This window comes from Phaseolus vulgaris, chromosome 3, assembly GCF_000499845.2.
Source record: "Phaseolus vulgaris cultivar G19833 chromosome 3, P. vulgaris v2.0, whole genome shotgun sequence".
Taxonomy (NCBI): domain Eukaryota; kingdom Viridiplantae; phylum Streptophyta; class Magnoliopsida; order Fabales; family Fabaceae; genus Phaseolus; species Phaseolus vulgaris.
In genome coordinates this window covers 21,480,546-21,501,804 of record NC_023757.2, presented here as the reverse complement: position 1 = coordinate 21,501,804, position 21,259 = coordinate 21,480,546, and positions in this window count along the sequence as shown.

Genomic DNA, 21,259 nt, shown 5'->3' with positions numbered 1-21,259 from the left:
ACACCTTTGTGTTGCTATTTTGTTTTAGGCTTTGAGTCTTTATTGCTTTCATTATTTTGCTTCATATTATGCTTTGAGTCTTTAATTTTCTGAATCTATACATGTTTTGTCAAGTCATGTTCATCCATATTGTCAACAATTCATAGTAGTCCTTTTATTTGGCTTGATTGTTTCTTGTTTTGGGTCTCTTTATATTGCTATAATCTGCTGTTATTTTGATCCTTTGGTGCTTTTTATTTTTAGTTTGAGTTCATAATTGTGTCTTAGTTCATACACAATTTCCATTCTCACATTTCCATTGTGTTAATTTTGGTTATCTTGCTGTTTTCTTCCAGTTTTCCAGATTTCCCCTGTATCACCTCTCTGTTCTGGGCTGTTTTGTTTTAAAAAAATATTTCCACCCATAGGAAAATTCTGATTTTCTGGAAAATGCAATTTTAAAGTGTTATAGAAAGGACAAAAAAAGGAATGAGGTCAAAAGAAGCAACAGAAAAAAAATGATAAATCTCACAAAATCAGAGTGCGAATCTTGAGCGTTCCAGCTGGCCTAACTGCACACCAAATTTGCAAAAATTATTAAAAAAAAATGGTGCATGCGTTTTAGGTGATTCCAAAGCCAAAATTTAGCTAAGATCCTGAATTTTCTTGTATCCAAATTTCAGAAACAAATCTTACAATTACAGCTCAGCATAAATCGGGGAACAAACACGTTTTCTGGCCCACAACATTTTCCAGTGGTGCTGTTTTTTTTATTTGGTCATCTAATCTAGTGCTTTTCTTTAGGAATTCCTTTTGTGTGCCAACTTTTATTGAGTACCTTTAATTGTTTGCTTTAATTTCTTGAATCTCTTTCTAAGTTGTCATATTATAAATCCTTTTGGTAGTACTGTTTTCTTTCAATTAAATTTGTTTCTTGCTTTTGTTTCTTGACCTCTCATTTTTGGGTGCTGGAATTTAATTCTCTATTGGTGCTTATGTGCATGGAAATTGACTTGGTTTAAGGTTAAGCCCTTGTGAATAGGTGCTGGAAATTGGAGAATTAAAGCCAACTTTTTAAGGAGGAGTCAAAGCTAAGGCCGAAACAAGCTTCCTTGAAACAAACACTACAAACACCTAGAAGATCAACTATCAAGACAACAAAGAAAGTGCACTAACCAAAAAGAGGAACAACAAAGGGGGTTTTCTTATCTCCTTTACAACTTGGTTTATTGTTAATTACCTCTTTTAATTTACGTTTTAGACGGTGAGTGTGTCTTCAAGGGCTCAAAGTGTCCAAGAAGCCTCACCTAGGGCCGAATAGCATAGTAATTTTGCTTAGTAATTTGTTGCTTGTTTGAACTTGTTTTTATTTTTTCGGTAGAAACGTTTTGCATGCTTAGTTTTGTTTAATTTTGTGCTATACCGACTAGTTTTGCTGCATATCTAGTTTACATAGTTTTCTTGCTTTTTGATTTCTCAACTTCTTGTGTTCTAAGTGTTTTACTAAGAGAAAATTTTGTGTGAAGTCATTGGAGGAAAGTTTTTGGCAAGGAAAAGGCTTGGTACTTAAGTAGTCCATTGTGACTCACCTCCCTTACCTGGAAAACTACCTTCTCTAGCTTTCCTAAACTTTCTCAAAGTAAAACATCTAACTACACAAAGTTCTAGCCATGTCTTCTTCTCCTCATTCTCCAAAGTCTATGGAAAGTGAAGTAAAATCTTTGAAAACCCTTTTAAAAGAGGTATCCCAAGCGGTACAATTAATTTCCTTTAGACAATTGGAGAATGAAAACAAAATTAATGAGTTGGCTAGAGCTCAAGAAGAGAAATCCCAAAAATCTCAAAAATAAAAAAAAACAAATACTCATGCATCACAAAGTATTGCAACTCTAGGGGAGGGAAGCCTTAGAATTAATGATTACTATCAACCACCCCCTAGAAGAACTAGACAAAGGGAGCAAGAGAGCCCAAAGGACGTAAGGGTAGACCTACCCCATTTCTATGGTAAGGAAGACGTAGAGGCCTACCTAGATTGGGAGATGAAAGTAGAGCAACTCTTTGCTTGCCATAGGGTGAGTGAAGAGAGGAAGGTACCCTTAGCAACCCTTAGTTTCCAAAGCAATGCCATGTATTGGTGGACCTCTCTAGAGAGAGACCGACGTCTTCATAGGGAGCCTTCCATAGAATATTGGAATGACCTTAGGGGAGCCCTAAGACGTCGCCACATACCTTCCTACTACCATAGGGAGTTGATGGACAAGCTCCAAAGACTCCAACAAAAGAACTTAAGTGTGGAAGAGTATAGGCAGAAAATGGAGCTCTACATGATGAGAGCATCCATTAGAGAGGAAGAAACCACCACCATATCTAGGTTTCTAAGTGGGCTCAATCTTGAGATAAGGGATAGAGTAGAACTATTACCCTACCAAGACTTGAATGATTTGGTTCAACTTTGCATTAAAGTTGAACAACAAAATTTGCGCAAAACTTCAAGTCAAAGGGTAGGTTCCTACTCCAACTCTTATTCCAAGAAAGACTTTAAAAGGGAGGGTAGTACACCTAGAGACGAACCCAAAGAGACTACCAAACCCTTAGTGAAAGATGCCTCCACCCCATACATCCGTGCTAGGGACACCAAATGTTTTAAATGTTTTGGAAGAGGGCATGTGCAAGCACAATGTCCAAACCAAAGAATTTTGTTTTTAAAAGGAAAAGATGAATACACAAGTGGTGAAGATGAACCTAGTACCCAAGAAAAAGGGGAAGGAGAAAGGATAAATCCTTTGGAGGGGGACTTATTGATGATTCAAAGAATCCTCCACAATCAACCTAGTGCACCCATTGAGACACAACGAGAGAACATTTTTCATACTAGATGCAATGTTTTAGAAAATATATGCTCTCTTATTGTGGATGGTGGGTCATGCTGCAATTGCTGTAGCACTAGATTGATTGAAAAATTACAACTACAAGTAGTTCCTCATCCACAACCTTACAATTTACAATGGATCAATGAGGATGGAGAACTACGTGTAGACAAACAAGTGGAAATCGAGTTTTCTATAGGCAACTACAAAGACAATGTTTTATGTGATGTAGTACCTATGGAAGCTTGCCACATCTTATTAGGTAGACCATGGCAATTTGATAAGAAAACCTCACATAATGGTCTAACTAACGAGATTTCTTTTATCCACAAGCATAAAAGGATTGTACTTAGCCCTTTACCACATTCCCAAGTGGTAAAAGACCAAATACAAATGAAACACAAAAGGGATGAAGAAAAAATAGAAAAAGAAAAAATTTTTGGGAAACAAAAGGCGTGGGAGAATAGTGTTCCTTCCCACAAGGTCATTCAACAAGTCAAGCATATTGAAAATACCTTTACAAACATGCTTCTTGTTGAACAACCTAGCCTTTCCTTTTGTAAAGGAACACTTGCAAGCATGAGCACAAAAGAAAAGTCCTTACAAGAAGCTTGCATAGATCAAGAAGGAGAACTCATGGGACAAAAGAAAGTTGATTAAACGCTAGAGCTTTTAAGAGGAAAACTTTTGTCACCCATGAGAAAAGAGGTTCAAAGACATTACTTTAAGTACAACTCATGTTTTCAAACTACACCTAAAGTAAAGTCTCATGAACTCTATACTCCTTCACCTTTTGCAAATGATCCTTGGGAAGATACAAATTTCATTTTAAAACTCCCTAGGACAACAAAAGGTTTTAATTCAATCTTCATGGTTATGGATAAACTCTTCTCTAGAGAAGTGATACATCTTCATGGTTTATTTTCAAGCATAGTATTGAATAGAGCCCCAACTTTCGCAAACCATGATTTGAGGATTTCCTTTGGAAAACTTGCAACTAAGTTGCACACTTTAAATGCTTCTCATCCTCAAACGCATGGTCAAAATATTTTTGAAAATATAGCTCTTTCTATTATGCCTAGAATAATCATGAAGTGCACACACAATTTTAGAGATGAGCAAACATACCATCAAGTAGTTCACAAAACTACTTCTACTTTTAAAGTTATGTGTGTACTCAATCATCTTTCTTCTTTAAAGTTGTTACCATCTCCTATAGGATTTATGCCTCAAGAGAAGGTAACCACAAATGACCATTTTAAAATACAAAAGATGATTAGAGGCCACACACAACCCTTAAAAGAGAAATCTTGTCCAAGGTTGCCAACACCAAAAGACAAACAACAATGGCAACCTAGTAAAATTAATTTGCAAACTAACACCTATGCTTTATTTGATTATTTCTATAGGTGGACGTTTGATCCAGGAGGACAAGCTTTGAAGAAACAAGATGCTGCTATCCGAGATTAAGCCTGAAGATCTGAGGGTAGATCTTCTCAAAAGAAGGAGGAGATGATGGACACCATCCAGCCACAACCATTCCCCTAAGCAAAAGCTTTGGATTTGAGGACAAATCCTTTTCAAGAGGGAGGGGATGATGGAAGAGGGCCCAAGCTCACCACACTATGAAAGCCAAAAGACCGTCTAGCCTCACAAAGGAGCGTCTAGCCTTTCAAAGGAGCGTCTAGTCTTCCAAATGGAGCGTCTAGCTTCTCAAGGGAGCGTCTAGCCATGGCTACATAAGGAGCATCTATGAAGAATCCTAGACCGTCTAGCTTCACACACACATGAGCCAAGCTACGGTTTGGGAAGAGAAGGCTTTGTTGCATAAAGGCCCATTGGGGGTACTTAGTAGATAGGATAGTGTAGGAAGCATTTTTGATGGAAACCTTCTAGAAACTAGGGTTGTGTATGGCCGGTCATTGCACCCTAGGATTTAGATTTAATTTTGGTTTTCTTTTCCTTGTAAGGTAGCTTATCATTTACGTCCCAACTAGCCTATAAATAGGAAGGCTAACTCATTGTATTTGACAAGTTTAATTGAGTATTGTTATGCTGCCCATTTTGTGCACTAGCTATACTTCTCCTAGAAATCTAGGCTATAAACTTCATTCCTTCACCTTTCTCCCTTGAGCTGGCCAACCCTCTCAAACCCATACTCTTCATGCACCTTCAAAGCCAACACAACTCCTAGGAGGGCTTTGTTTCACTCACCCATTGCTTCCGCATCATTTTCACTACTTTGATTCAAGAAGAACACATGAAATGCCATCAGAGGTTCCCAGCGAGAGCGTTACGCATGGACCTCGCAGGAGCACATCTCAGGGAATCGTGCACGAGAGTGGCCTGAGGGAGCTAGTAAACCGGTCAGTGATTGGTGATTCCCTCAACCCATTACGTGCGTGACACCGTGAAAGGTAAGCCGTTTACGCAGAGAGCAACGCTTGGTGAGTGTGCCTAGACCAGCCACACCTGGCGTTCTCCTGAGAGTATGCGATTTACCCAGATGGAAGAAATATGCTAAGTTACTCCGCAAGGGAATAACTTAGGCGCACAAAGAGAAGCGCTAGAGCCCTTCAAGTAGTGACACGTGTATGGTTAGATGTGAGTTGCATGCCTCCACGTGTCATCATCTGAGAAGGGCGCGGTCCAGACAAAGGTGCACTCCGTACCGCTAAGGGTACAGACAAGCGCAGCCAAGCGCAGACACGCACAGACACTCACGCTCTACTGATTTTGGAGGTACGTTGTCGCAGAAAGGCATAACAGGGTTCTGGCACATGCCAGAGGGGCATAACAGAATTATGTTAGGCCCAGATACAGAGAGAGGCATAAAAGAGAATCAGGGTGAGATTCAGAAAGGATATAGAAAAAAACAGAGAGAAAGAGTTTTCACACACACTACTAGTTTTTCTCATTGGTGGTTCTGTGATCTAACTTGATCGTCGGAGTGCAAACAGCCGCTAGAGGCGCCGTCTGTGTGTTTTGCAGGTCGCGTTTGGAGATCCTAGAGAAGGTTTTGAGGGTGATTTTGCAGATAACACAGTCGCGTAGACGGGGCAGAGAGAGCTGCGAAGCGATTCCTCCACGCTCGAGTTGTCGGCAGGATCAGAAACTGCTGTGATATTGATCTTTTGGTGCCTTTTATTTTTAGTTTGAGTTCATATTTGTGTTTAGATCCTACACAAATTCTATTTCACAAACTCCATTGTGTTTAAATTTTGGTCTCTTGCTGTTTTTGTTTCCAGTTTTTTTTTCCAGAATCCCCTGTTTTACATTCTCTGTGCTGGCTGTTTTGTTCCAGAAAATTATTTTCACTCATAGGAAGCAAAAGCATTGGATTTGAGGACAAATCCTTTTCAAGAGGGAGGGGATGATGGAAGAGGGCCAAGCACACCCTTCCATGAAAGGCAAGAGCCAAGTCAAGAACGTCTAGACCCCAAGGCAAGAGCATCTAGACCATCCAAGACCAAGCTAGGAGCATCCAAGACCAAGCTAGGAGCGTCTAAAGATCAAGCTAGGAGCGTCTAAGACCAAGCTAGGAGCGTCTAAGACCAAGCTAGGAGCATCTAAGACCAAGCTAGGAGCATCTAAGATCAAGCTAGGAGCGTCTAAGACCAAGCCAAGAGTGTCTAGAACAAGAAGACTTGGATCAAGCTATGAATGGAAAAAGGCCTAATAGCACATATTCCGTGAAGGCCCATCAAGTGTAGTTTAGCTTTAAATGAGGTGTAAATAGCATAACCATGTGGACAATTGTTTAATTTTCTGCACATTAGAATTAAGGAAGCATTAACCTTGATTAGCTAAAGGTTTCTAGAAGCCTTTACTAATAAAGGACCATGTGCACCCATGTGCACCCATGTGCTTCACATTTACATTTCATTTGGCTTACATTTGTGTAGCATTTAGGTCATCAAATCTGGTCCTCCTTAGCCTATAAAAGGAGGAGCCAACCTCATGTATTTCAAGATTATTGTGAGTAAAGTTATGCTGCCAACATTGTGCCATGCTTTGCTTCTACCTAGTTTCTAGGCTCTAATCTTCATCTTCCTCACTTACCATAGGGCTGGCCGAACCTCCCTAATCCCATACATATCATGCACCTTCAAGATCACCATAGCTCCTAGGAGGATCTTGCACATACACATCCATGGCTTCCGCACCATCTTTCACATGATTCTAAGAAGAGCTTCATGAATTTTCCATCAGAAGCCCTCATCGCTGACATGCTATTGGCGAAGGAGATGGGAGCACAGAGTCTGTTGGCAAAGAGCGACTCCCTATTAGTCACTGGTCAGGTGACCGGAGAATACCAGGCCAAGGACCCTCAGATGGCTGCATACCTAGGGTATGTCCAGATCCTGAAGGCGTCATTCGTGGTGTTCGAGCTGGTGCATGTCCCAAGAGAGTAGAATGTCCGAGCTGACTTGCTAGCTAAGCTCGCTAGTTCAGGCAAGGGGGGCAGACAAAGGATGGTCATACAGGAAACCCTGAAGACACTCGAACTTTCACCGCAGATAATTTGGTGGGGGTTCACCAGGTCAACACGTCTAGAGGTAGGGCGAGGAGTCACCGGTCACTAATACAGGAGACGTTGAAAAATCCCAGGGTAGGCACATATCCAACTTTTGGGGAGGAATCAATGTAGATCTGCTTGGTCGAAGGGGGAGAAACCTGGATGACGCCCTACAAGCGCTACCTGGCTGATGGGATACTCCCATTGGAACCCACAGAAGCTAGAAAAATTCAGCCAAGTACACTCATTGAAGGAGAGTTGTTCAAACACGGGTTCACCCACCCGATCTTGGTATGTGTAAGCGGAGACCAATGCGCACGCATAATGGCAGAGCTCCACGAAGGGATATGCGGGAGTCACATCGGTGGACGATCTCTAGCATCAAAGGCCATTCGTGCGGGATACTATTGGCCAACTGTAAGGGAAGACTGCACGAGGTACGCACAACAGTGCAAGCAGTGTCAGCAACATGCTGACTGGCACAAGGCGCCGCCAGAGGTGCTCAGGTCGATTTATAACCTTTGGCCCTTTCATACATGGGGAATCGATATCCTCGGACCCTTACCTTTGGCGATAAGGCAGATGAAGTACCTCGTGGTCGCTATAGAGTACTTCACGAAGTAGATCGAGGCTGAGCCAGTGGTGCAGATCACGACCCACAAGATCACGCACTTCGTGTGGAAGAACATAGTGTGCCGCTTCGGGGAACCGAAGCGCTTGGTGTCTGACAATGGCACACACTTTGCAAGCCAAGAGCTGGGTAAGCTATGCTCAGAAGTTGGAATAAAGTAGGTGTTCGCATCAGTCGAGCACCCCAGACGAATGGGCAGGTCGAGTCTGCCAACAGAGTCCTGCTCAAAGGTTTGAAGAGAAGGCTCGAGAAGGCCAAAGGAACCTGGGCAGAGGAGGTTCCTAGAATTGTGTGGGCTTATCACACCACTCCTCAGTCCACCACCAGAGAAACACCTTTTAGCTTGGTGTATGGGTCGGACACGATGATTCCCGTAGAGATCCAGGAGAGCTCGCCATGCTTCCAGAACTTCGTGGCTGAAGAGTCCAATGAAGAGAGAAAGGTGAACCTGGACCTACTGGATGAAATCAAAGAGGAAACAAGGATTAAAGCTAAAGCATTAAAGAGAAGGGTGAAGTATAAGCACAACTCGAAGTTGAAGCCTCGCCAGTTCTAGGTCGCCGACCTGGTGATGCTGAAGGCCCACCCATATGAACTAGAGAACAAGTTGTCCCCCAAGTGAACTGGTCCTTTCAGAGTGACAGAGGCCCTTGGGAATGGAAATGGGGCATACAGGCTTGAGACACTGCAGGGAGGCGCGATTCCTCGTACATGGAATGCGACCAACCTCAAGTTTTACTTCAGTTAAACTTTAGCATTGTACAAAGTTCTTAGGGGACGCTCTTTTTCCCTTATAAGGGTTTTTTTTTAATGAGGTCACCCAATAAAATTTCGATTGAAGTATCTTCTTGAATGTTTGTACAATGCAGTTATGAACCTGTTTACTTGCGTTAGAGGTCTCGAGAGCGAGAAAGGTATGTTCGCAGAGAACACCTCCCCCTCGAGTGAGAATGCCAAGGTCGAACGAAATGGTTCACTAGTGAAATCCTCCTTCGCCTTTGAGTGAAGATGAGGTCAGTTACGAACCGTTCGCTTGGGTTAGAAGTCTCGAGAGTGGGAAGGGTAGGTTCGTAGAGAACACCTCCCCTCGAGTGAGAACACCAAGAATGAACAAGCATGGTTCGCGGGAAAAATCCTTCTTCGCCCTTGAGCAAATATGAGGTCAGATATGAGCCATTCCCTTGCGTTAGAGGTCTCGAGTGCAGAAAGGGTAGGTTCGCAGAGAACGTCTCCCCCTCGAGTGAGAACGCTAAGGTTGAAAGAAATGGTTCAATAGAGAAATCCTCTTTCGCCCTGAGCGAAGATGAGGTGAGCCATAAGCTTTCCCTTGGGTTAGAAGTCTCGAGAGTGGGAATGGTAGGTTCACAGAGAACACCTCCCCCCTCGAGTGAGAACGCCAAGGCAGATCAGTGTTGATCCTGCCTGTTGACCGGAACGCTGGAAACTGCCTCGTCAAAGGATCGACGTGCGCACCGCTTCTCACCTCCGTTCCTCTTCGGGATCTATCTCAAGAACCTGCAAAGAAACAGTACGGCGCCGCTGCGGCCGATCGCACTCCAACGCTCAAGTCAGTGACGGTATCACCAAATACTAAGAGAACAAGAACCGTGCAAATCCTCTCTCACAGTCAGCTCTATCACTCGCAAGCGTAAAGTGTATAAACTGAACGTGAAGAACTCTTATATACCTGGTAGCTTTCTCTCTCCTGGCAGTTACAGACTTGGACACGTGGCTCGCATCCAACTGTACACGTGCCATCATCTGGAGGCTCCCTGACTTGGCGCTGCTTCTACTCTTATTTTGGCTAAGTTACTTATGCATGGTACTGCCCAGTGCATAGCTAACTTGGGAGTGCGATCTCTACTGGAACTGGCGAGTTAAGGGTCTTCATACACCTTCCCTGTGGTCTCGCCGACCGCCTTCATAATCTGCTTCTCTTTCATCTTTGGCGATGTGCTTGCTCTGGCGATCTCCTTCATCTGGCGACTTCATCTTTAACCTGGTGATCGCCGATTCTGATATGCTGGAGGTCGGAACACGCCAACTTAACAACTGGCGACTACACGAGCCCCCCGACTTCCTTCCCTCTTGCCAACCTGGCGCCTTGCAAACACGCCTATACTGTAGCAGGGTGCCACGTCATCACTCCCGACCACCAGGGCGGTACACAAGCCCCCCAGTCTTAAGCGAAGACTTGTCTAGCGAAAAGACTGAAAAAGTCACTTCAACACCGGTCTACGTGGCACTGGCGCAGAATTCCAAGCGGTTGTACCTTCTGCTGCTCTGACGCTCCACCAAACCCCTCACTCATCGTTTGACGCGTGGCTTCATCAACGGCTCTCTTCAGTTGCCGTTTGCACTTCCTAAACCCATTTCGAAAAAACCCTTAAACCCATTTTCACTCAGCACTGTTCCATCACTTTCCCTCGCATTCACGAACGCTCCACCTTTCTTCTGCGAAAAACTCTCAGCGCTCTCCAGCATTCTGAATCACCATCTACCTTCATCGTCTTCCTGATCATCAAAAGGTACCTACTTTCCTTCTTCTGCTGGCTTTCCTTGCATTTTAACCGATTCGCATCATCCTGTAACTGCCTGGTGCATACGCTGTGGGTTGTTTTTCCATTTATTCTTCTGCGTAACTTAGGGCTTCGTCAATCGTCGCAACGAACCTACATTCGTTCGTCTTTCACCTTCCTTCTATGATCGAGTCAGCCTTTGTAACCCCCTGATCATTTTTCCTTTCTTCTTCCTTTGCAGCTGCTATCATGACTCGCACCAAGATTACCCCGAACCCTCCTCCTTCAGCACGAAACCTTCCTTCACAAGCACACGACCCAACACCAGTTCGTGGCGCTTCATCTTCGCAGGCTGAGAGGCATGCGTCTTCCCAACCTATCCTGGCCCAGGCGACTCCACCTATCGCCGGAGGAGCCCCCGTTCTTCTGCCAGACTTCAAAACTTTGTATCCCTGGGCCAACTCAACCCTTCTGAAAGAGACATCCTCTGTGAACACCGCGGGAGCAGTCTTGCGGCTAACTAAGGGGGACGAGACTTACCAATCGTTTCACAAGGAGCACGACGAGAAGATGATGGTGCTGCCTTGCCCCCCCGATCTGCCCGTGTGTGCTGATGACAAAGTAAACGCCGACGGGCCCTTCTGCTTTGTCTATACGACTTTGTTCAAGAAGGTCAAGCTCAGGTTCCCTTTCACCCGATTCGAGAGGGAACTTCTCACCGAGCTCAACATTGCTGCCGCCCAGCTCCACCCCAACAGCTGGGCGTTTGTTCGAGCTTTTCAAGTAATGTGCGCCCGCCTGGGGTTGCCCGCGTCGGTGGACGTGTTTTTATTCCTCTTCGAAGCCAAGCACCCAGGAGACCGCCTGTGGGTCAGCTTGAACGCGATTGCTGGGAGGTCCATCTTTACCATCTTCCAGCAATCTTACAAGGACTGGAAGGGGAAGTTCGTCCAAGTACGTGCGAACGACAAGGACGCCTCCCTTCTCGATGGCTTCCCCTTGTACTGGGTGGACAAGGGGAAGAAGGAGTCCAAGAGCTGCTTCAGGAGGCCCAGAAGTCCTGACAGCATGGGAGCATTGGACAGAGACCTCTGTCTCTTCTGGAAGAAGGTGGCGGACGCCAATATAACATTCCTTACCACCACCTTGATATGCTTCGAATTCTACGAAGATCAGCTAGAAATTCGAATAGGTTAGGACATTAAACTCTTGTTTTGATGCCGCTTCTTGTTTAGCTGTTTCTGGGCGTCTTGTGCGTTATGCGCAAGACTTTGGCTTTACCTATCCTGCACATATCATCTGCTTTGCTGTTTATTACCTTATGCACTTATTTGTTTTTCTTGAGTTAACCCATGCATCTTCGCTCCATGCAGACGACATGTTGCCCAGAAACATGCTCGCTGAACTGAAGGCGCTCGCCCGAAACCACGGGTTGGCGACCGGTTCCCAAACGGTGCCCAACTCGGTGGTGGAGGCCGCCATTGTCCAAGGGCGATCACCACCCAAGGAACCCGCCCAACGCAAGAAATTGGTCCTTAAGAGACCTAAAAGGAAAGCCCCTCAAGTCATCCATGAGGAGGAAGAAGAGGACGACGAGGTCACCGAGGATGGCCTCGTTACGAAGAGGAAGAGGGTGGCACCTTCTTCACCACCTGCTCCACCCCCTCTTCCATCCTCAACACCACCATCGACGCCTGCTCCTCCTCCATCATCGCCAACACCACAGGCTCCTTCCTCACCAGTCCAAGCGGTTCCACTGGCCACTGCGCCACCTGCAGCTGAGGCCCAAGAGCCAAATTTCCTGGAGGACCCCCCAAGCGCCTCTACGCCATATGTGTCAGCTGGAGGGGGCCCCCCTTCAAACGCTTCAGCTGCAGAAAATGCTCCAATCGGGGATGAGGTTGCTCATACCTCTCCGATTCTGATTACCGAATCCCCGATTGCGTCGCCACGCCAGGAAGCAACTACTGAAGAACCTGCTAAGGAAGGTGGCGACGAGAACCCACAACAAGCCCCCACAGCGCCTCTGGTGCCTCTGCAAGCCGCAAACCTCCCCCTTGAGGTCACAAGGATGTGGGAGCCTCTAACCGCCAAGCTGAAGACCATAGCAGAGGACATCCCTGCGATCATAACCAGGGCTGTGGAGGGTTCAACCAGGAGGCTCCAGGACGACCTCTTCAACCTCAAAACCGAAAACAGCACCATGAGGATCGAGGTGGAGAAGTTGTCCTTCAGCCTGACGCTCGCAGAAATCGAACACTCCCGAGTGGAGGATGCAATGAATACCGAGCTCAGGCTGGCGCGCAAGGAGGCTACTGACCTTCACCGCAAAGTTCACCAACTTGCCCAAGAGAAGGTCGAGCTGGAAAGCAAAATTGTGCCTCTTCGCGCCAAGGCGGTCGACCTGGAGGCTCTCATGAAAGCTGACGCCGCTAAGGTGCAAAAACTGGAGCAGAGGTCGATCGACCGAGAGAAACTACTTGGGCAAGTAGAAAAGGCGAGGGACGACGCCATGGCTGATCTCGTCGAGGCCAACAAAGAGAAGGGAAAGGTGGCTGCTGAGTTGGCCCAAGCATAATCGGAATCCAAAAAGGTTACTGAAGACCTTCTCCAGGCTCAAGAGACCAACGAACAACTTAAAAAACAGGTTGAAGAGCTGGAGCAGCAGAATAAAGAGCTGAAAGAGCAAACTGAAGACCTCAAAAAGCGGATTGAGGAACTTCAGGGGCAAACCGAAGAACTTAAGCTAAACTCTGCTCAGATTCTGGCTGCTGGATTCGAAGCTGCTCGGGAACAATTCGCTTGCCTATTCCCCGACCTGGATCTCAGCCTGGTGTCACTGAACAATGAAGTAGTAGATGGAAAAGTCGTTCCTGCTGAAGACTAATCAACTTCTCTTCATCTGCTACTTTCATGATTTCCCTTGTATTATTCTGTAATAAACTCGTGTATATGTGCCTTTAGCAGATACTTATCTTAATGACAACGTTTGGATATTCCCTCTTCTGACTTCTTTAAGCGCTTTAACCTTCTTCGCATGTTTAACTTTGCCGGATTTGACTTAACGATTTTGCAAACACGACTTTTGACTTAACTGCTTCGAACCACTTCAAACTTAAACAATAATCACTTTAACCAACTTGTACTCTTAAGGCACTAACTTTATCGTAAGAATACCCTTCAAGCAACAAACTGTAACTCAGTTATTGGCTCAAAACACCGTCCCACTCGACCTGCTTCATCAAACAGGTCTTTTAACCTTCTCGCCGCTGTTTGAACTCCTCCTGATTGCCAAGGACTCTTGGTGATATCAGCTTTTCCTAGCCTCATGCTTTGGCAATTGTTTCTTTGCATGGGGGCAGAGACGCCTTTTGGGATCTCTCTTTACCCTCCTGGACTTCAGAACAAAGACCGGCTGACTAGGCGTTCTCTTCGAACCTACCTTAGCCACCTTCCAAACTTCTTCCATCCTCTGCGCCATACCTGAACTCGTTCGAGACGAGAAGGATTTTATCTTGCCTAAGCTCGCATGTAAGCGAGAAGGTCTTTAACTCGCCTGAACTCGCTCATCGGCGAGAAGGTCTTTAACTTGCCTGAACTCGCTCATCGGCGAGAAGGTCTTTAACTAGCCTGAACTCGCTCATCGGCGAGAAGGTCTTTAACTCGCCTGAACTCGCTCATCGGCGAGAAGGTCTTTATCTTGCCTGAACTCGCTCATCGGCGAGAAGGTCTTTATCTTGCCTCTACATTGCCCCAGGGGTTACATCTTCTCGCCCCCAGAAACACGGAGGACTTTTTACTGGTGCCTCTACATTGCCCCAGGGGTTACATCTTCTCGCCCCCAGAAACACGGAGGACTTTTACTCTTCCTCGCCTGCACTCGCTCGACGGCGAGGAGGTCTTTAACTTGCCTGAACTCGCTCGACGGCGAGAAGGACTTTATCTGGTGCCTCAACTTGCCCAGGGTGTACATCTCCTCCCCCCTGGATGCACTGAGGACTTTTCTCTTTCTCGCCTGCACTCGCTCGACGGCGAGGAGGTCTTTAACTTGCCTCAAAACGCGCGAGGGCGTCGAGGTCTTTCGTCTGGTGCCTCCGATCGCCGAAAGACGATGAGGACTTTAAAACTTTAACTGGTGCCTCCAATCGCCGAAAAACGATGAGGACTTAAAACTTTTCAGAAAGCATGCGATATATCTTTTCTTGCCTTAAATCACGTACAAGCGACAAGGTCTTTCTTCAAAACTCTTGGAAAAAAGCAAACATGCAATCTGAAAACGCCTTATACTTCGAAAACTCTTCTTTTATTGGGTGGCCTCATTAAAAACCCTCCTTAGGGAAAAAAGAGTGCCCCCTTCAAACTGTTTTAACAGAGACATTGTAATATAACCTTTGTGTTTGTCTTTACTTACAAAGCTCTTAACTATAGTACAACTTCAGGTGTGTGGCGTTCCAGGTGCGAGGAATCGCCCCTCCTTCCAGCGTCTCTAAGCGGTAGGCTCCGTTCCCGAGCGCCTCGGTTACTCTGAACGGTCCAGTCCACTTGGGTGACAGTTTATTCTCCATCTCGTACTGGTGGGCCTTCCTCATCACCAAGTCGCCTTCTCTAAACTGCCTTGGCATCACCTTCGAGTTGTATCTTCGTTCGACCCTTCTCTTCACGGCTTCAGCCTTTAACCTCACCTCTTCTCTGACCTCATCCAGCAGATCCAGTTTCAGCCTTCTCTCGTCATTCGAGTCTTCCTCTACGAAGTTCTGGAATCTCGGCGAGCTCTCCTGGATCTCCACCGGAATCATGGCATCACACCCATAGACCAAGCTGAACGGGGTCTCATGGGTTCCTGACTGCTCGGTGGTGTGGTACGCCCAGACTATACGGGGCACCTCCTCAGCCCAACTTCCCTTGGCTTTCTCAAGCCTTCTCTTCAAACCTCTCAACAACACCCGATTAGCTGACTCCACCTGGCCATTTGTCTGAGGGTGCTCGACGGATGCAAACACTTGTTGAATTCCCACCCCTTCGCAAAGCTTCTTCAACAGGTGGCTTGCAAACTGCGTCCCATTATCTGACACCAGGCGTTTAGGCACTCCAAACCGGCACACGATGTTCTTCCATACAAAACCTTCGATCTTGTGTGCGGTGATCTGGGCCACTGGTTCTGCTTCAATCCACTTGGTGAAATACTCAATCGCCACCACCAAGTACTTCATCTGCCTGATCGCCAGCGGGAAAGGTCCCAGGATGTCGATTCCCCAAGTATGAAACGACCAAGGGCTATAGATCGACTTCAACTCCTCGGGAGGTGCCTTATGCCAATCGGCGTGCTGCTGGCATTGTTTACAACATTGGGCATATTTCTTGCAATCTTCTCTCATGGATGGCCAGTAGTAGCCGCACGGAGAGTCCTCGCGGCCAGAGCTCGACCCCCGACGTGGCTTCCGCATATACCTTCGTGGAGCTCCGCCATGATTCTCGTGCACTTCTCGCCGTGTATACATTCCAGGAGTGGGTGAGTGAACCCAAACCTGTACAGATCGCCATCGATCAACGTGTACTTGCTGGAATTTTTCTTTACCTTCCTAGCTTCTGTTGGATCCAGTGGGAGGAGGCCATCTGCCAGGCACCGCTTGTACTGTGTTATCCAAGTGTCTGGCTCATGGGCGGCGCAGACCTGCATCACGTCCACCTTCTCTCCTCGACATGCTCTAATTCTCGGCGATCTCAGAGTTTCTTGCGTCAAGGACTTATGGCTTCTCGCTGCTCTCTCCGTCGACTTGCTTATCTGAAGGACCAGGTGATCTGCTACAAATGCCCTTGGCGTCTTCAGAGTTTCTTGAATCACCATCCTCTGCCTACCCCCCTTGCCTGAGTTGGCGAGCTTAGCAAGCAAGTCAGCTCGGGCATTCTGCTCTCTGGGCACATGTACTACTTCAAAGGAGGCAAAGGAACTCTTCAATTCCTGCACATACGCCAAGTAAGCCGCCATTTGTGGATCTTTAGCCTGGAACTCGCCTGTTACTTGCCCCGTGACTAGCAGCGAGTCACTCTTAGCCATCAGCACCCTAGCTCCCATCTCCTTGGCCAGCAAAATTCCGGCGATCAGCGCCTCATACTCTGCTTGATTGTTGCTGGCTTTGAAGGCGAACCTCAGAGATTGTTCGATCAGCACGCCGTTGGGTCCTTCCAATATGACTCCAGCACCGCTGCCCTGCTGGTTCGACGATCCATCCACCGAAAGTACCCAACGGAAATCGTCTCCTTCAACCCGCGTCGCCTCTGATGAGAGCTCAACCACGAAATCTGCAAAGATTTGCCCCTTGATCGGGCCTCGGGGCTCGTACTTAATATCAAACTCTGACAACTCTACCGCCCACTTCACCATCCTTCCCGCAACGTCGGGTTTCTTCAAGACCTTCTGGATGGGCAGGTCAGTCATCACCAGTATTGTGAAACTGTGGAAATAATGGCGCAACCTCCTCGCCGAAAACACCACAGCCAGCGCAGCCTTCTCCAGGGCCTGATATCTCGTTTCTGGGCCCTGCAACACCTTGCTCACAAAATAAATAGGCTTCTGAGCCTGATCTTGATCCTGGGCGAGCACCGCACTCACCGCCCTCTCAGTCACAGCAAAATACAACCTGAGAGGGATTCCCGCCAGCGGTTTGCACAGAACCGGCGGGCTCGCCAGATACTCCTTCAGTTTGACGAAAGCTTCCTCGCACTCTTTCGTCCAAGCAAACTTATTATTGCGCCGCAGACATTGAAAATAGGGATGCCCCTTTTCTCCGCTAGCTGACACGAAGCGAGATAGGGCTGCCATCCGACCTGTTAGCTGCTGGACTTCTTTCACCGTAGCCGGGCTCCTCATCGCCAAGATGGCGGCACACTTGTCTGGGTTGGCTTCTATTCCTCTTTCAGTCAAGAGGAAACCCAAAAACTTTCCAGCCTCCACGCCAAAAATGCATTTCTCCGGTTTGAGCTTTAACTTGAACTTGGCGATCGTCGTGAATAATTCTTCCAAGTCTGCCACGTGCTTGCTTTTTTTCCTGCGAGGTAACGACCATGTCATCGACGTAAGCTTGCACGTTCCTTCCCAGCATTGGTGCAAGTACTCGATCCATCAGCCTCTGGTACGTGGCCCCCGCGTTCTTCAGCCCAAACGGCATCACCTTATAGCAGTAGCACGATCTCTCCGTCATGAAGGCTGTTTTCTCCTCATCCATGGGATGCATCTTGATCTGATTATATCCTGAGAAGGCATCCAGGAAACTCAGCAACTTACACCCTGCAACACTATCAACCAGGGCATCTATGCTCGGTAAAGGATACGAATCCTTTGGGCAAGCTTTGTTCAGGTCGGTGAAATCGACGCACATGCGCCATTTCCCGTTGCTCTTCTTCACCAGCACGAAATTCGCCAACCATTCGGGGTACTGGACTTCCCTGATGTGGCCTGCAGCGAGGAGTTTCTGTGTTTCGTCCCTGATCGCCTGCCTCCTCTCCTCGTTGAATTTTCTTCTCCTTTGTCGCACCGGTCTCACCAAATTGTCCATCGCCAGATGATGGCACAAGAAGTCGGGATCAATCCCGGGCATGTCCGAAGCGGACCATGCAAATGCGTCCAGATGCCGCTCAATCACCTTGGCGATCTGGTCCTGGAGATCGACCTCCAGAGATCGACCTCCAGAGATCTTCCGAGCTTGAAGATTTTTCCTCCGATCTCCTTTTCGAGCCACTGCTCGACAGGTTTGGGCCTGGATTCTCTGGCGATCACCGCCCTGGCGATTCCCTGTTCCCTTGCTTCCTCGGGGCGATTCCGCGCCTCTTCCTCCTCCAGGCCAGCATTCCTCTCCCCTAGCTCAGCGTCTATCATCTCCACATCTCTTCCGGCAGCCTCCTCTGTTGTCGTCGATCTAGGCTTCACACCGGGATGTGGGGTGGTTGTTACATAACTCACTGATCTTTTGTTTTTCAGGCTATTCTCATAGCACCTTTTCGCTTCTTTCTGATCAGACTTGATCGTGATCACCACCCCTTCCATGGACGGCAACTTTACCTTCATGTGCCGAGTCGACGGAATGGCGCCTATCCTGTTAAGCGTGGGCCTTCCCAACAGGATGTTATATGCTGAGGGGGCGTTTACGATGAGGTACTTGATTTTCTCCGTCCTCGACCCAGCCTCATCTGTAAACGTGGTTCTCAGCTCAATGTACCCCCTAACCTCCACCTGATCACCAGCGAACCCATATAGGCACCCTCCATAGGGCCTTAGCTGGTCAACGGGCAACTCCAGCTGCGTGAAAGTCGGCCAGAACATCACGTCTGCCGAGCTTCCTTGGTCCACCAGAACTCTGTGGACCTTCCTTCCCGCTGTAACCAACGAAATAACTATGGGATCGTTGTCATGAGGCACAACGTCCCGAAGATCCTGCTTGGTGAACGTAATGTCCACTTCCGGCGAGTGATCTTCAAACATATCCACTGTCATCACCGATCGCGCGTACTTCTTCCTCAGCGATGCGGTGCATCCACCACCTGAGAAACCCCCTGCAATGGTGTGGATCTCCCCGTGGATAGGCATCTCGTGTTACTGGGCTTCTCCACTTGCTGGCTGGGAACTCGACGCTCCCCCCGTCCTCCTGTCCAGCAGATAGTCATTTAGGAACCCGCTCTTAACCAGATCGTCGAGCTGATATCCCAAAGACAAACACGAGTCCAAGGTGTGGCCAAAACATTGGTGGAACTCGCACCAGGCGTCCGGCTTTGACCCCAGCACCTTGTCGCCCACCTTCTCAGGCGCTTTCAACCTAGCAGAGATATTAGGAATGGCGATTAGATCCGCTAATCCCATGACAAATTTGTGCTTAGGCGGGCGATTGTATTCCCGGCGTGCTGGTTGCTGGCGTGCTTGGCTTCTTCCCTTGTTTCTCCTGTCGTAAGGATGGCGAGTCCTCTGGTCCTTCCTGGCCGCCGCCGCTGTTTCCAGCACCCTCTGCGGCTGGATCCTGGTCTGGGCGCGTGGCCTGGCGGGAGCCACGCTGCCTCTCTTCTCGGCGACTTCACTCTCGTCGGCGATGTGAGCCACCGCAAGTCGCCTGACTTCAGCAAACGTCGCTGGATGAGCCCTGATCAAGGCCTCGCAGAATGGCCCTGGCTGCACGCCCTTCTTGAAGGCATAGACCAGCATTTCTTCATCCTTAGCCGGCGATCTGACCATCTGCGCTCCAAAGCGATTTAGGTAGTCTCTGAGGGACTCCCCATGGTACTGCCTTATGTCAAACAGATCATAAGACACCCTGGGCGGTGCCTTATTCACGATGTACTGCTCGACAAAGATCTTCGAGAACTGTTGAAAACTGGTTATGTGGCCGTTAGGCAGGCTCACAAACCACTCCATCGTCGTTCCCTGGAGCGTACTCACGAACATCTTGCAGTAGACGGCGTCTGACCCTCCCGACAGCATCATCTGCGTATGGAACGTGGTCAGATGAGCCTCTGGATCCTCCACGCCGGTAAAGACAGCCTTAACCGGAACCACGCTCGTGGGAATAGGCGTGTCGGTAATCGCCTGAACAAAAGGCATAGGGAAAACACGGGGTGGCGTCGACGGCGCCACCTCTTCAGCAGAAGAACGTCCTTGCTGCTCCCGAAGAGCTTGACGCAGCTCCTCAGTCACCTTGCTAAGCTCCTCGTTCCTGGCGCGAGAGGCGACCAGGTCCTCATGTATTCTCGCCTGCTCTACGCGTGAGGCTTCTACAGTTGCCTGCAACGAGCGCATCATCTCTGCCATCTGCGCCATGGTCATGGCAGCGTCGCCTTCAGCAGCGACAGGCGCCACGGGGCTTGAACGATTGCTTCTCATTTTTCTCATGAACTTCAGCGAATCACAGGAATGCAGCGAACAACACTTCAACCACGATCGAATCAGCGATCAATCGAAGAAAACAGCGCGAAACTGCGCAAGAAAACTCAAGAACACCGTAAACCTTTGAAGAAAACCACAACTTCACCAGAAACCAACGTTTCCCCGCGGACAACCAAACGAGCGAAAGAACTCGAACTTCCACCAAACAGATTGCGCGTAAGCAGCAGAAAACCTCACTCCACCGATCGAAAAGCCAAACGAACGGTACAAAACGCGAATTCACCGAACGAAACTCAAACAAACAGCGAACGATGGTTGCACCAGCACACAACCACGCAGAAAACTTCGGAAACTTCCAAGAACACACGCTGTGGATGGGAGCAAGTTTTACACGGCCCCACGGTGGGCGCCTGATGATCCTGCCTGTTGACCGGAACGCTGGAAACTGCCTCGTCAAAGGATCGACGTGCGCACCGCTTCTCACCTCTGTTCCTCTTCGGGATCTATCTCAAGAACCTGCAAAGAAATAGTACGGCGCCGCTGCGGCCGATCGCACTCCAACGCTCAAGTCAGTGACGGTATCACCAAATACTAAGAGAACAAGAACCGTGCAAATCCTCTCTCACAGTCAGCTCTATCACTCGCAAGCGTAAAGTGTATAAACTGAACGTGCGTACCTCAGAAAGTTTGTTAAGAACTCTTATATACCTGGTAGCTTTCTCTCTCCTGGCAGTTACAGACTTGGACACGTGGCTCGCATCCAACTGTACACGTGCCATCATCTGGAGGCTCCCTGACTTGGCGCTGCTTCTACTCTTATTTTGGCTAAGTTACTTATGCATGGTACTGCCCAGTGCATAGCTAACTTGGGAGTGCGAT